Here is a 16,643-nt window from a genome sequence, read left to right as displayed (position 1 = left end):
CCTGTTTTGACTGAAATACCAACTCTCCACCTGGCCTGCACAGCCCTACTGGTGACACGCAGCTTTGGTGATACACCCACAAACCAGACACTTGTTAAGATAGGCCCAGTAACTGAGAAGAATGACTCCTTATTTAGCCAATAGATGAAGACTCGCTGGCTAGCCATTTACTAAGATCACTCTCAGTTCAAGTTTGATTAAGGTAAAATGCAAATAGAAGTATGTATTTACAGCATCCAAACTAAGCAATGCAGTCAAAGTCTTAAAATACAGGGGTGAAGAAATGAAAAGCCACCAGTTAAGATTAAAAGGCTCTCTATATTTTTCCCAGACATTCCCTTTTTAAATCATTTCTAGATATCAGTGTGCATCTCAAACTACAGCCATTAAACATACACATCTGCCTGGTGGAACAGTCCATCTGCACTCTGAAGTCCTCTGATTCTAGACAAATTTAATCTTTTTCCTTAAAATTAGTATATTTCAGTAGGCAAATTTCATTATATTAAGTGTGGTATCATGTCCTGGAGATGCAAATAATTTTTAGAGATCAGATTAATCTCCTGTATTTGACTGATGCTTTGCCTCATTGAAAAGGAACTGTTCTCTTACTTGCTTTTGCAGACTCAGTGTTTGTTTCAAAGAAAATGTCTCCTTTCTTGAACCTACCTGTTACAGCTTTAATAATTTAATATTATTCTGTATCTTCCTAAAGGCAGGGGGGGCCTGCTGGGTCTAAGTGGCTGTGGAGCATGTTACCCTAACTTGCTCTTTCCTTCGCGGGGTCTGAGTAGCTGCAGTGACTGTAGCTGAACAAGACCTATACCTACACTGAAATTTAACATACCACCACACCCCCTGAAAAACATGTAAGAGAATTGATAGTAAAAGGACAATATATAAAATCATGATATTCAGATGGTGATGCTCACATCCGGGAACCTCATAATCTGATAGACTCCACTTGTTACATAAGGGAGCAGTATAATTTCCCCAGGTGTGACTGAAAGTGTAACTAATAACAGAATCCACTAGGTACCGCAAGAGGTACCCGGACAAATTCGCTAACCAATTCATCCCAGCACAAACAAGCGATAAGCACCATAGTGTACTGGTAATTTTTGCCCAGTGCCTATAAGGGATAATCCACGAGATAAGGCTAACAATGAGTAAACAATAATTCAACGCATACAGCAGATGAGGCAATATCATGGCATTTAATTTTAAACAAAACATTAGAAAAGAACCCCGTGGTATTAAACTTAAGAATCCCATCATCTTGTGAGCTGTTTGTTTTAATTTCCAACTATTCAAGAATCTCAAAAGAAAAATTCCACTCTTTTAAAAACAAGCAGGAGTTTGTGTTATTCAGGTAATTTATGGGAGCTCCAGTCGAGCCCCACGTTGGGCGCCAATAAATCTGATCCCATATACGTCATATTCAGTATAAAGTTGAGAGATCACGAGGGTCTCTCTCTCTCTTCTTCGATGGCCAACATCTGAGGAGGACTCTATCTGTTCTTCTGTCGTCGATCCCAATCCGTGCATCCCTGAATCCAGTGCCTGAGTCCAGCTCCTACATCCCGTCCCTGTCTGCTGCCAAGTCCAGCCTGGGACTGCCCCAGTGCCAGCCCTGCAGTGTGGTGGTGACATATCGTCATCAGGGTGGGGGGAGTTGGGTTCGGTATTGGTTCTGTATATATTTGTACATATTGTATATATTTCCTTATTCTTATTATTATATTTTCTTTTATTGTTATCATTTCATTAAAGCTGTTTTTAGTTTTCTTTTCCAAACCGTAGAGTCTCTCTCTCCCTTGTTGTCTCTCCTTTTCCCTTTTGGAAGGGGAGAGGGGTTAATAGAGAGCCTCTGTCACTTGTTAATGGCCGGCCCAGCCTCAACCCCGGACAGAAGCTCATCATTGGCTCTTGACTGAGGTCAGTAGTTACAACATTTAACCCCTTCACCACGATAAAAAGAGTGAGAGTTAACTGCAACATACTTCTACGTGGACTGTAACACAGTAAATACATATTTTAAAATTTTCTTTTCAACTGTGTGATCACAGATATCGAAGCCTTTTATTTCCTCAAACTTGTCTAACACTTTCTGTGCAACAGCTTGATTGCTGGTACATTATTGATGTAACTATGTATCATCCACATTTCATAATCAGAAACCCAATGGCTGAAATAGACAGATTTTGAGAAACATCATGAATAAATTCAATCCAACCCAAAAATTTCCCTTAAACATTCCTTGGGGTCTCCCTTTGAACTAATGTGAATCTGTCAGAGTTTTTTTTTTAAAAAAAAAAGAAAAAAAAAATTCTCTTTATGGTACAGAAAACCTGTATGTAAAGTATGAAAAAATATTTCCTCTCTGTAATGCAAAGGTCTCAACTGGAATACCGTGTTTAACTTTGAGTACTGCACCTCAGAAAAGGTGGGCACTAATTAAAGAAAGTTCAGAATAGAGCAGTAATAGTGATAAGCAATCTAGAAAAAAATCCCCAGTAGTAAAGACTGAATTAATTGAGTTTCCTTAATTTAGAATGGAGGAAACTTGAGGAGATCAAAAATAACAATGTTCATACATGCTAAAGGTTGTCAGAAAAAGGAAGGTTCACCATGTCTATAGGGAATAGAACAAAAAGGAATCAGCTAAAATTTAAGAAACATTAAATGAGCTGTAAGGCAGGGTAAGCACTGGAATATGAATGACTGGATTCTGTTAAAAAGCAGGAAGATCAGTTTCAGTTTCTATGTTTAGGAGCACCAAGATGGGGTAGATAAACTTGTGATGTGTCCCCATGAATTATTTTCTATTTGTTTACAGTTCTGGAGGCAATCATGCCTTCTGCTTTACTAAGATTCAATGCACACAGTTTGTAAATACATTAATGTATATGTATTCAAAATACTTAGCAGAAGATTCCAAAGTCTCTAAGAAAAATTAGATCAATTAATAAATGACAAAATAAAATTAAACATTTACATGTGTTGAATATTAATTAAAATCCATAATAAATTTTATAAAATGTGTGTAATCACTGTGTAAGAAGAGAAAGCAAATAGTGTTTATAACCTGGGCCTAGTTTCTTTATTGCCTTCCAAGTGTAGCCTCCTGGAGAACAAGAATTGTACATTCCAATGGGCAAAATGTCAAGCAGGCATGGCAGAAGGCAAGCATGGACAAACATGTTGCTCCTGACTGAGCTCAGACATCAAAAGGAAATACACAGGTGGTGGAAGTAGGGACAGGCTACATGGAAGGGATACAAAGACATTGCCCACTCATGTAGAAATGGAGTGAGGAAGGCCAAAGCTCAGCTGGAGCTGATGCTAGAAAAGGAGGTGAAGGACAACACAAAATGTTTCTCTAAGTACATCGTCAGGAGAACGAAGGTTAAGGGCTCAGTGGAGCAAGGGAACTGCTGACAAAGGTAGCAGGTTAAGGCCTTCTCCAAGAGGCCTTATTCTTTCACGCTGTGATTCTAAAGTTCTGAACATATTCAGAAAAGAGTATTTGAATTAGTAAACAAAGTTAAATCAGAACACTATTTTAGAAGAAATTGGGATGATACCATCAAAATAAAGAGTGAGAAAACTAATACTTGAACTAAAACCAAAGCAAAACAAAACAAAACACGGAAATAGATGTCCACACTAGAAAAGTATGGTAAAATTACCCATAGTATAAGAAAATCTGGTATATGATCATAGAAAAATACAGATTTCATGCTAGAAGTCTTCTAATGCAGCCTCTTCCTCAGACCAAGTCTAACCTCCAAGTTAAGGCAGGTTGCTCAGGGCTTTTTACAGTCGTTTTGGAAGTCACCAAGGATGAAAATCCTACAGCCTCTCTAGGATACCTGTTCCAGGGCTCGGCAACTTCCAAGGTGAAGATTTTTTTCCTCACATCTACTTGGAATTTTCTTTGCTGCAAATTGTCACCATTGCCTTATGCTGTGTGCCTCTGAGAATAATCTGGTTTATGTCCCTTTAGGTAGCAGAAGATTGTATTTAGGTACGTCTTGTCTCTTTAGTGCTTCCTTCTGCAGTTTAAACAAGAATCTTGGCTCCTCCCGCCTCTTCTTGTACACTGTATCATCCACTCCTAACCACTTTAATGACCCTGCAGCGGACTTGTTCCAGTTTGTTGCTATAGCTCTCATAATAGAGGGACCAAAATGGAACTCAGTATTCCAGATGTAGCTTCACAGATACTGAATAGAAAAGAAAAATCTCTTTCCTTAACCTGTTGCCTACGTTCTTGCTAATGCAGTCCAAAACGTGACGAACCTTCATCATCACAATGATGCACTACTGCCTCATAGTCAACTTGTTCTGAACCAGAACCCCTATGCCCCTTTTTTCCTTGCAAATATGCTTTGCAGGCAGTTGTCCCCAGCATATGTGAATACAAGAGGAGTTTTCTTTGCTGAACTTGGAGGCATAAGACATACTCTTTCCTGATTGATTTCAAAATGTCTGGATCTCACCCAGTATCTTCGAAGCCAAGAAGACAGTAGTAGTAGTTAAATAAATAACACATCCTGAATGTTTATCATTAAATGTCTAAACTTTTTTTATATCAAAACGAGAAATCAGAATTTGGTTTCAAGTTAATAGCACTCATATGATTCAAATAGATACTCCTTTTTCTATAGGATTTTTAAGACTCAATAGCACGTGCAAGCTGGGTAAATTTCATCAGCATTTTTCTCAATTAGCAAATTAAATCATAGTAAAATCACTGGCGAACTGCCTTTATAACATTTTTGTTGTCTTGGCTTTTTCCTTTCTCTCTGTAAATGTTTTCAGTGTGAAGCTATGTTGTTACATGCCAGCACAGTAGCTCCCTCAGTCCTCAAAAAGCAGACGTATGTTGGCACTTATCCATCTTTAATTTTTGTCAGAGTACTTCACTTTCTCTCCAGTGTTCTTCCTGGCACAGATCTTTGCCAGAAACTGAAAAAAAAAAGAAGAACTAGCAATGAAAAAAACCCCAAAATTACTTTCACGGGCAATCCTTGTCAGCGGCACTACTTGACCATGATCCTTGCCAGAGATTGCCTCTTCTGCCTGCAGACATCTACATGGGAAACCTGTTGGTTTTGTTCCTGCTGCCAATAATTTCAGGGGCCCAGCTACCCTTTAAAGAATATCCATTCAAGTCAGTTTGTATCAAGACAGTTAGAAAAACCAGCACTGCTGCAATCAAAATGGTCCTCATTTAATTTTCAAAATTTTGTACAGTTATGTGACCTGATATTTGAGATGTAGTACAGAGGTTTTAAAAATATCAGAATTACAGTAAAACATCTACTCAAAAAAGATAAAGGGTCCATGTACACTGTCCAAGAGAAATAACATTCACAAATTTCTACCCAATGTAAAAATTACTAGAATGTCCTACAGCCCGGCTCTGTCTTCTCTACATTCTCTCTTCAGGTGTTTACATTCATTGTTAAGATTCCCCAATGGTTCTTACCTTCTCTATCCTAAAAAGCTCCAGGTCTCAGCTTCTCCATGTACGACAAATGCTCCAACCTCTTCATCAGCTTTGTGGCCCTTCACTGAACTCATTCCATGTCTCTCTCATACTGGAAATCCCATGCTTGGGCACAGGACTCCAGGTGTGTCTCACCAGTGTCGATGACAACGCTCTGACTAAGGCACCCCAGGACATTGTTGGCCCTCTTTGCCAGAAGGGTACACTGCTGGCTCATGTTTAACTTGTCTACCACGGTCTCCAGGAGCTTCTCTGCAAAGCTGCTTTCCACATAGTTATCCCCCAACTTGTAACGTTCTAGTTGTTTACTTAAATCTTCTTCAGCTTCCCTGAGAAGTGACAAATATTTCTTTATAGTAGGAACGATGTGTATACATATATATATATTCTGCAATCATTTTTCTTAGACAACTTTACAAAGTCTGAAAACTTGAAAAATTCACCTGAAGTATGAGGCACTGACACTTGTTTGAACTATAGGCCTTGTATATGCCAAACGTTTTTCAAAATTTTGGATAACAGATGTTTGGATATATGTGACATTCAAGGCAGATTTTATGCTGATATAAATAGTCTACACAGAGCCTGAAGCCAAAAATAAAAATCAAAACCAGCTAAACCAATTTTAAATGGAAAGGGGGATTATATTTTAATGTTTTGCAAAATCTCTAGTTTCTCATTGTGAGTTTCCTCCAAAAAAACTTTTTACTGACCTATGATTATCAAAATTAAATTGCACCACTAGGAGAATCTCATGGGACTGGAAGAGAATGACACTAGCTAGTGTGTTCTAGAATACTTATGAATACAATTTTATGCACTGTAGGGCATTTTTTGATCCAAATTGCCATATTTCAAGCATTTCATTTCGAAAATATCATGATACTTTCAGTCAGCTGCCTACATGTATGTTACTTAGAATGCAGTTGCCTACAAGTTTGTATTAACAATCTTTCAGCATATTTCAGGGGTAGTTCTCATCATCTTCTACAAAGAAGTCAACAATTACTACCTATAAAAAAAAATCTTACTTTGTCACAACTCCGAAAATGTTCCACAAAACTAGTACTAGTACAGTACTTTCCTACTACAATGAGGAAAAGACAGGAGTGGCTTGACAAAAAATTCAGATAGCTGAATGAAAGTATTTGGTACCAAGGAAGTCAGAAGTGTAAACAGCCTGTATTTTAGCAAATATTTCAAATCACAACTTACTGCATAAGAGAGATTTTCAAACACTCAACTTCCCATTAAAGTTGAAGGAAAAACTCAATATTGTTAAAACTGTTGCACAAATTAGTTAAATGACCTCTTAAATTACCTACTAGAGATCTTTCACTTTCACTCCTGTTTTTCAATTAGAACTTTGAGGAAATCATATGTGTGTTTATATTCAAATTAAAATGTGAGTGCTATAATTTACATAATGACATCACATGAAATACTATTCTGCTTTTCATTTGCATCTTAATCTAGGATAAAAAACGTATGAGTGCTCTAATGAGACACATATTATACTCTGATCACTCAACAAATGTACCAATATTGCATCCTGGTATAATTGAAATTAGCCTTGAACATAAAAAGTCTTGGTTTATACGTTGCTGGTCCAGGCTTGTTCCTCTTGAAAACTTTGGAAAGACTTCAGGTTTCTTTTTTGCATTCAGAGCTAGTGAGAATATAGTGTAGATTATGCAGTTAAATTATACCTAGAATTTAATTTTCTTTTTCTTTTTTTTTTTTTTTTTGATGACAATGGTTTTGAGCTGAGAGTTTCAGACACTAACTTCTCAGCAGATATGAAAAACTTCAACTAATTCAGAAATGCAGAAGATACCATATGCAGCAAATGTCTCCAGAAGCATGTAATTGGTAATGTTCACAGATAGTTCCTCTCTGTGGGTGCTTTACTACTTTCGTATGTATTTTATCCAAACCTTGTTGATTACAGATCAGACTCCTGAAGCATTTCAAGATACAGCTACTTTAAGTATCTCTTTTCTCTCAGGAGTATTATTATCTTATAATAAACACACCTCTTGCAGTCCCCTTTACTAATACAAGAGTGTTTCTACATAAAAGTAAATTACTGTCTTCACTGAAAACTGCCAGATAAGATTAGGATACTTCATATGAGACATTACCAAAGATCAATTTAAAACATCATGCAAATATCTAGTGCACTCACAATGCTTTTTGAGCCTGGGCAGTTTTATTTTGTATTTTAAGTGTTCATTCTGGAGGCAAAAAACACTACTTATCTTTTCTAAAAGGAAAAGATTGTGATGTTACATCTGCACAGCACACCAATCTGATCTCAAAAATCTTTCTATTGCATTAATAGGGCACAGCTTTAGAATGTGTACATGTCATCTTAGAAACTAATTTAATAACAGAAAGTGGAGGATAACCATTCTTAGCTATAAATATGCAATTTTTTTAAAAAATGCCTCAAAATATGGTTAATGTAAGCTAAACCAACAATTTCCAGTTTGCAATAAGGAAATAATGCAAGCAAAGTTAATATATTTATCTGATTTTCATACTTCTTAATTTGAATACTGAGTTAGTTCCTCAAAGTCAATGGAATGATTCCACCATCTGAACATTTGCTCTCTTTTACTACTAAAGTAGTACCAGCCCTGTGCAGATAGTTTATCGAAAATATAGATGAAAAAGGTTCTTACTTTAAGCACTGTATAACCCAAGGCTTTTCCACTCCAATTGGATAAAGTAAGCAATCCAGCTATGTAGAACAAACAATTAAGTCACAATATTTTCCTCTGGGTGCCAAAGTTTTATTTTGTAAAACTCTAAGTAAAACATTGGACTTTCAAACAAAATAGTTAAGGATTTGGGGAGATGAAATACAGCAAATAATTTTGTACACATTAAGGAAAACCTCCAAGGCATGAAGTTAATTCCACAGTTAGAAGAATATGGAAGTGGCATTGTAAAAGACCTTTAAGAGTTTTTACTCTGCCACAGATCATACCATTAGTAGATTGGCTGAGTAAAGGGAAAGACAGGGGAGTTTATTAGGACCCTGCACTGCATAGAACAAAGGAGGAAAAGGTAAAAGAAAAAAAAAAAAAGTAAGAGAATTAAAAAGGCTCAAAAGCTGGAAAATCTAAAACCTTTCAAAGAAAGCAAGATCATTTTGAACATTACAGGAAGTAAAACAAACCATACATCCCATTTTGAAACTTCTGGACAGATTTATGACTGAAATGTTAACATTAGCAGATAGAAATACTTTCTGACATTTGTACCGAAGGCCTTCAAATTTCCCCATCAATGGAAGATCATTAGAACGAACAGCCAACACACGTTTCCTGAAAACAGGCATAAGATTCAGTTCACCTCCAAACCCTATCATAAGATACTTTCATGCAATAGGCATGAGAACTATGCTGATATAATTCCAGATATGTGGATATCCAGATGTGGGAGGAAGCAAAGCACCAAGAGCTGCTGAGACACCATCTTGAGTTACCATGGGAAACACAAACGGCACAACGCTTTGCCGCAACACTGTTCCAGCCTTTGAACTTTCTTTCCATCCTCTATCCATAGTCTCCTCAAGGTAGAAGTCAGGGTTTTATGGCTCTTGGTGATACAAATCTCTTATTATATGGTTCAGTGGGTCCAGAAGTAAAGGCACCTTTGTTTTTCAAGACTTATATGTGCATGTATTGCATAGCAAGCTGCCCTCTAGGCAATCTACTAGAGGAATATTTACTTTTTCTACAGTACTCAATTATACAAAATTTTAAAAATATAATCTCTTTTATTTTATGCTTTCAGATACTCCAGTGAATCTGTAGGAATAACAACATTCACAGAGTAATTATAACTGCAGTTGTTCAGTAACTGTACTTTCCATAGTGTTCTAGATGTGTTATTTTGCTAATCATAACTGTACCACAGTTTGGATTTTCTTTCAAAATTCAGTTATTTATCTGCAATATATAAATTAATTGAAAAAATAGTTTTATATTAAGTTTGTGTCATTTTATATCAGTGTAATTCTAACATAGTTAAAGAAGCATTATTTCAATTTAATCTTTGCACATGGTACTTCGAGATTGCTAATGCTTAAGCTTTCTTCATAAAATAATTCATAAAAGATCTCGCTCATTTTCTGGTACACATAAAATTGGATTATTTTTTCCCATTTGATGTTTGTCATATATTTCCTTTTTAAATAATTGAACATCAGCTTGTGTCCATATGCAGTTATTTTAAGGCTGTCCATGTTCTTTCAATTCCATTTAAAATATCTGAAAGAGCATTCCAAAGTAATCAGACTTAACACTGCAGCTAAGTCACCATCCAGCCCCTAAAAGCAGAATTAGCTAATCATATAACATTCTTGCTAGAAGATTAGCTTAAATGCACGTTGCATAGTCACTTTTTTCCGTATGATTTCTTTTAATCACTTTGATACAGGTTAAGCTTTTCCCCTGAAACTTTGGAGCCTATTTCTTTCTTCTTTCATTAACAAAATGTCATTCATAATGCAATGTCTCTCCTTGTCTAAACAGTGAAGTGAACCATTTAAAAGAACTTTTTATCTTGTGAGAATTCTACAAGTTTCAATTCCTAATAGACTATGAGGTTCACTCTACCTCTTCCACAACTGTTGCTACCTAATGAATGAAGTATTATTTGGCAAAAGAATATATAATTAAAAAAACACAGAATAATTGCTTCTATCTCCAGAAGATAAAAAAAAAATAATTTCTGGTGATGATAGCATTCCACCTGTTTCTGCAGCTGAATCCACGTAGCAGCCCTAAGTAGCAGTTACAGGAACTAAAGAAGCTTCCTCATAATGTGTTTATTTTCTGGTAGCTAAAATAAACACTGGGGATAACCCAGACCTCACATCACAAAGGAAAAAAAAAAACACCTCTTTTATTCTTGGTAGATGGAATTGCATTGTGTCAGTGAGAAAGTAGGTAGAATTCAAAATACAAAGCACTACAATGAGCTGAAGCAGTATCTTTAAGGGATGGAGCACAACACATCATGTTTCTCATCTCTACAATCAAGGGAAGAAGATGTAGAAGAATAAATTAAGTAGTTTCAGTTTAATTCATTGCAAAGGAATAATAGAGTTAAATGTCAGGACTCATCATTTATTTATAACAGCTCGCCCCCTAGAACATCTTCTGCCTAATATCTGGATGCTGGTTTCACGCCATTAACCCATAGTCATAACTCATAGTTTCCACGAATGCTGAAGTGCCAGTTAGGGATCGTGTTACAAGAAAAGAGAAAAAAAAGAAAAAAAGAAAAATGTGCAACTTCAGTCTTTCACTGTTCTCACAAAGCTTTATGTCTCTACATGTTAAAGACTATTGCAGGCACACCTCAATATTTACTACAAAAAAATATTTTTGGACATGTTGACAATATCAGTATCTGCTTGACAGACACTAAATTCCTCCAGTTCATTGATCTGGTTTTAATAAGCTTGGGAAATATTTATGCTCTGAAGAAAACTAAAAGTCCTTTTAACCTGTTATGGTAATATCCAAGGGAATTTCTTCATTATCCCTCTGAAACATATAGCTGGATAACCCCTAACATGTAATCTGTCCTATTTCATTGATCCAGGTTTCAGTAGACAGGCTTAATGGATTTTCAGTTCCAAGTGGAAATTATTTAATCCCATGGAGTATAAAAACATCCAAACATTTGGGACATGTCCTTGTAGACTACTGAGTCCTCTTCTAGACTATCCTCAAATCCTTCTTTCAAAGAAAAAACAGTGCCTTCACATGCTGACCAGCTAGAAGCATCAAGAGAGGAAATCTCTGAATATCATTTCACAATATATTATTAGACTCTCATGAATGTAGACAATCATGTTCTGAGTGCATGGCAGAATGACTACCAGTCTGGTTGGCATCTGAGGGACATGTAGAAATTTTTACTGATTAATAAGTGTCCCAAAGTCTTTGTTGCAAAGGAAAGATGATTACCTGGCTTTGCACATGAGTATTTTCACTGGTTTTTTGTGGGGGGTTTTTTTTTGTGTGTGTTTTTTTTCATTCTTAGATTGTTTTTTCTGGTTTTAACTGCATTTTTAATTACCTTCCAGCACTACAGTAACAGGTGTTTGATTTTATTTTTATTTGTTAAAAATTAACAGGAAGGTGGAAACATTTTCCTCTCTTTAGCAACATTTTATATTACTTGTGCGTGAGCGCTATTTCTTCATTTAAATCTTTCACTGTCAAAAGATTTATTTGTATTTATTAAATAACAGATGATTGTAACATTTGCATATGCAGCAAAAAATGTATCCTTGGAAACTGTAATGAGCATAAATTAAACACAGCTGAAAGCAAAAGACAGCTACTTTGTATAATTCCTGTAGCACTTCAAAATGATGGTCCAGTTAATCAATGATGAGTTACAGCGCAAATGTTATATTAATATACGTGACGTACATTAATAGCTAACTGGAACATTGTGATGAATGTTATTACAATATATACAATGAATTCATTAATATGACATTATTTTTTTGCAGTTTCTGACCAACTGATGCATTCTATGGATTAAACAATCTGTTAATACTTCAATATCATGGACTCTCACGCTGAAACGATGCTTATTTCCAAAGTGTAATGTTTGTCTTTGGTACTGACAGAAGGGAGACTGTGTTAGCTACCAAGCACAGACTCTCCAAACTAAGAATTTTGGGGGAAGGGGATATAAATCACAATGCCATAAGCACAAACACACGCCTCCTGTACAATCACGTGTGATAAAAGAATGCCAAGGTCAGTACCGAGCAATAGTACTTTCAGGGAAGCAAGTGCAGTCAGAAGCTATGCTTTTAATTTTATATTAATCTGATTTAATTGTTTTAACCAATTAAACATGGGACAGCTTTTTTACACTACTTCTTTCTCCCTTACAGAAAATGAAAAGGAAAGGGGGAAAGGGAAAAAAGGGAAAAGGGAGACGGAAAGGGAAAGGGACAGAAAGAAATAAGAGAAAAAAAGGGAAAAAGGGAAAGGGGGAAAGGGGGAAAAAGAAAAAAGAGGAAAAAAAGGGGAAAAGGAGAAGACCTCTGCTCCTTAATTTTTCGTAAGAACTTCAGAAGAATTCTATTAAATAAATCAGTGGATTTTATTTCTTAGAGAGGGAAAAAAAAAGCTTACACCAAATGTCACTTTTTTTTCTGATCTGAATTAAGATAGATGAAAACACGGAAATTACTTTAGATTAAAGGTTTAAGAAAACACTGAAGAAACTGTAGAAAAGTAGAGCTCTTTACGTTTTAATTTTTATTCTGCAATCTATAAGTGCTAAATAATAGCTGAAAACCACATGCTAAATGATTTTTCAAATAATCCCAGGCTTTTGCTTTCATCTGCAAAACTGACTTAACCTATTCTGGAATTTATGTGCTCAGGAAGAATGAGCAAAGTCCTTGGCAAGCAGATCTGGTCTCAACATTCCTAAAACATCTTTCTTTAAAAAGTTGGTGCAAATGTAACCTACAGCTAAATCCAGTTACACCTCTATCATTACAAAGCACAGTCAGAACAAAATTTAACTTGGTATTTTCTTTCATCTGTTATTATGATTTTGTGTAAATTGAAATGAAGAAATAAAACAAACTAAAACTAAGCAATTTAAAATTAAATTAAACAAAAGAATTGTTACAAATGCAATGTGAGCATATTGAAATTTTTTTTTTAAAGTCTCATGAAGAAAACCAAACATTAGAGGTGCAGCCTAACATCTAGAGGAAAAGCCCATTTCCTAGAGGTAAAGCCCAAGCGATGTAAAGACCAACATCTAGACGTCAAGCCCAAAATCTAGAGGTAAAGCCCAACATCCAGAGGTAAAGCGCATCATCTAGAGCGAAAGCTCAAGCGATTTAAAGCCCAACATCTTGAGGTAAAGCCCAACAACTAGAGGTAAAGCCCAACAATTTCTTTAATTTTCATGCACAATTATTTAGTTAAAATAAAATGTTTAGAAAGTATGAGTGAATACAGAAGTCTAAAGCTGTTGCCACTGAAAAAGATCCTCAGGGTATAACAGTAGCCTTTGGCTATGCTTGTGCCATGGAAAAGCAACCTGAAGCTGAGGTCTGCGTCCCAGAGAAGGTTATAATATCCTTGTTCACCGGCTTAACTTCATAAATTAATGTATAGGTTTTGATTTTGTATCTCTAGTATTGCCTGTACAAAATGTATGGGTTTTCCCCTAAAACGTAAAGTGTTTCTAGATGCTTATCAGGTCACTCACTTGGGATTTTTTATGTGTGCCAATACTTTTTTTCTTGGAGTGAAACTTTCTAGTGAGATGAAAGATTGCAAGCAATCTTTTTCCAAGAAAAAAATCTCCTCCAGGAGAATTTAGTACAGCTGAAGATAACACAGGATAACAAAGTCATCTGTGCTTGGTTCCCCCTGCACCTAACAATTCATACTGCCTAAAATGCAGTTCTCACTTTGGTTCAGTTCTGGAGCAACCACCTCATTCCTGAGGCAGGAAAACTGGGGCACTGGAAGGAGAATATGGAAAAGATTGGCTCAGACTAAGGAGGTACAGATCCAGTCTCTCTAGCTAAATGTTTCATTGAGTTAGCATCCCTTGGCATGATTAATAAAAAATGAATTAGACGTAACTCAAGGGATCTGGTTTTGTTTCTGGTTTTGTTCAGTGAAAACTCAAAAAGGAAATTCTTTCAATCGGAACAGTAGTTATTTTACACTTACGCATTTTACACGTTTTTCTCTTTATTTGTGCGACAAGAAGCTTAAATATAAACCTACCTGACAAAATATGCCAGCCTCTCTCATAAACCTAATCAAATACTGGTAAAAGACTGATAAACAAGATGCTGTCATGTCTCAGCTGTCAGCTTCAGCACACTACTGCTGCGTGGCATGTTGAAGGGCAAATGAGCTATATTAACCTAATGCCCAGGCAGAAGACTAGAAAACAGATTGGTTTTTCCTAATTAAATGTTAAAAGTAGAGATTTTAAGGACTTCCTCAGTCAAATACAAATTCGTATTGCAACTCACCAAAGGGCTGAAACTCAACGTCTCCCAGAGATTTGCGATTTTATAACTAATTGAAAGAAACAAATTTCTAAAAAGCATTTCAGAAAGCAACAACACTGCAATCAAATATTTGCTCATTTCTGATTCACACCACATAATTCTGAAAAGAATCACTCCAAGCAGACTGTACAGCACCCCTATATTTCTGGTTTTGTTGCACTTGTCTTCTTACAGGCTGTACAATGGAGAATGCAAATAAACCTTTAGAAAAATAATAGGAATCACAGAATCATAGAATCATAGAATGGCTTGTAAGGGACCTTTACAGGTCATCTAGTCCAACCCCCTTGCAGTGAGCAGGGACATCTTCAGCTAGATCAGGTTGCTCAGAGCCCCATCCAGCCTGGCATTGAATGGTTCCAGGGGTGGGGCATCTACCACCTCTCTGGGCAACTGTTCTAGTGCTTCACCACCCTCATTGTAAAAAATGTCTTCCTTATATCTAGTCTAAATCTACCTTCCCATTACCCCTTGTCCTGTCACAACAGGCTCTGCTAAAAAGGTTGCACCTATCTGTCTTGTAGGCACCCTTTAAGTACTCAAAGGTCGCGATAAGGTCTTCCTGGAGCCTTCTCTTCTCCAGGCTGAACAATCCAAATTCTGTTAGCCTGTCCTCATAAGGGAGGTGCTCCAGCCCCCTGATCATTTTTGTGGCCCTCCTCTGGACTAGCTCCACCTTTCTTGTACTGAAGACTCCAGAGCTGGATGCAGTACTCCAGGTGGAATCTCACCAGAGCGGAGTAGAGGAGGAGAATCATCTCACTCAACCTGCTGGCCATGCTTCTTTTGATGCAGCCCAGGATGCAGTTCACTGGCTTATGTCCAGCTTTTCATCCACCAATATCAGCAAGACCTTCTTGGCAGGGCTGCTCTCAATCCCTTCATCTCCCATCCTGTATTAATATTGGGGATTGCCCTGACCCAGCTGCAGAACCTTTCACTTGGCCTTATTGAACCTCATGAGCTTCACACGGGCCCACTACTCAAGCTTGTCCAGGTCCCTCTGAACGGCATCCTGTCCCTCAGTCATATCAACCACATCACTCAGCTGGGTGTCATCTGTAAACTTGCTGAGGGTGCACTCGATCTTTCCATCTATGTCGTTGATGAAGATAATAACAGCACTGGTCCCAGTATGAACCTCTGAGGGACACCATTCATCCATCATTGATCTCCATCTGGACATCAAGCCGTTGATCACTGTCCTCTGGATGAGACCATCGAACCATTTCCTCATCCACTGAACAGTCCACCCATCAAATCCATATCTCTCCAATTTAGAGAGAAGGATGTTGTGGGGGACCGTGCCAAAGGCCTTACAGAAGTCCAGATAGATGACATCAATAGCTCTTCCCTTGCCCACTGATGTAGTCACCTCATCATAGAAGGGCATTAGGTTGGTGAGGCAGGACTTGCCCTTGGTGAAGCCATGCTGGCTGTGCCAAATCACCTCCCTGTCCTCCACGTGCCTTAGCACAGTTTCTAGGAGGATCTGTTTCATGATCTTCCCAGGCACAGAGGTGAGGCTGTCAGGTCGTTAGCTCCCAGGGTCCTCCTTTCTACCCTTTATAAAAATGGGTGTAATGCTTCCCTTTTTCCAGTCACCATGGACTTCACCCGACTGCCGTGACTTTTCACATGCCATGGAGAGTGGCTTGGCAACTGCATCAATCAATTCCCTCAGGACTCTGGGATGCATCTCATCAGGTCCCATAGATTTATTTATGTTCCTGTTCCTCAGATGGTCACAAACCTGATCTTCTCTTACAGTGGGAGGGACTTTGCTCCCTCAGTCTGTGTCTTGTGGCCCATCCACTCAAGAGGTGTGGGAAGAGAGGTTGACAGTGAAGACTGAGGCAACTAAGTTGTTGAGTAACTCGACCTTCTCCTCGTCTGTTGATACCAGCTTGCCAGTCTTGCTCATCAGGGGGTGCATGCTTTCATTGACCTTCGTTTTCTGGTTGACATACCTGTAGAAGACCTTCTTATTATTCTTTGCATCCCTTGCCAAGTTCACCT

Source organism: Leptosomus discolor, chromosome 4 (assembly GCF_034619465.1).
Source record: "Leptosomus discolor isolate bLepDis1 chromosome 4, bLepDis1.hap2, whole genome shotgun sequence".
NCBI classification, from domain to species: domain Eukaryota; kingdom Metazoa; phylum Chordata; class Aves; order Leptosomiformes; family Leptosomidae; genus Leptosomus; species Leptosomus discolor.
This window is presented reverse-complemented; position numbering follows the sequence as displayed.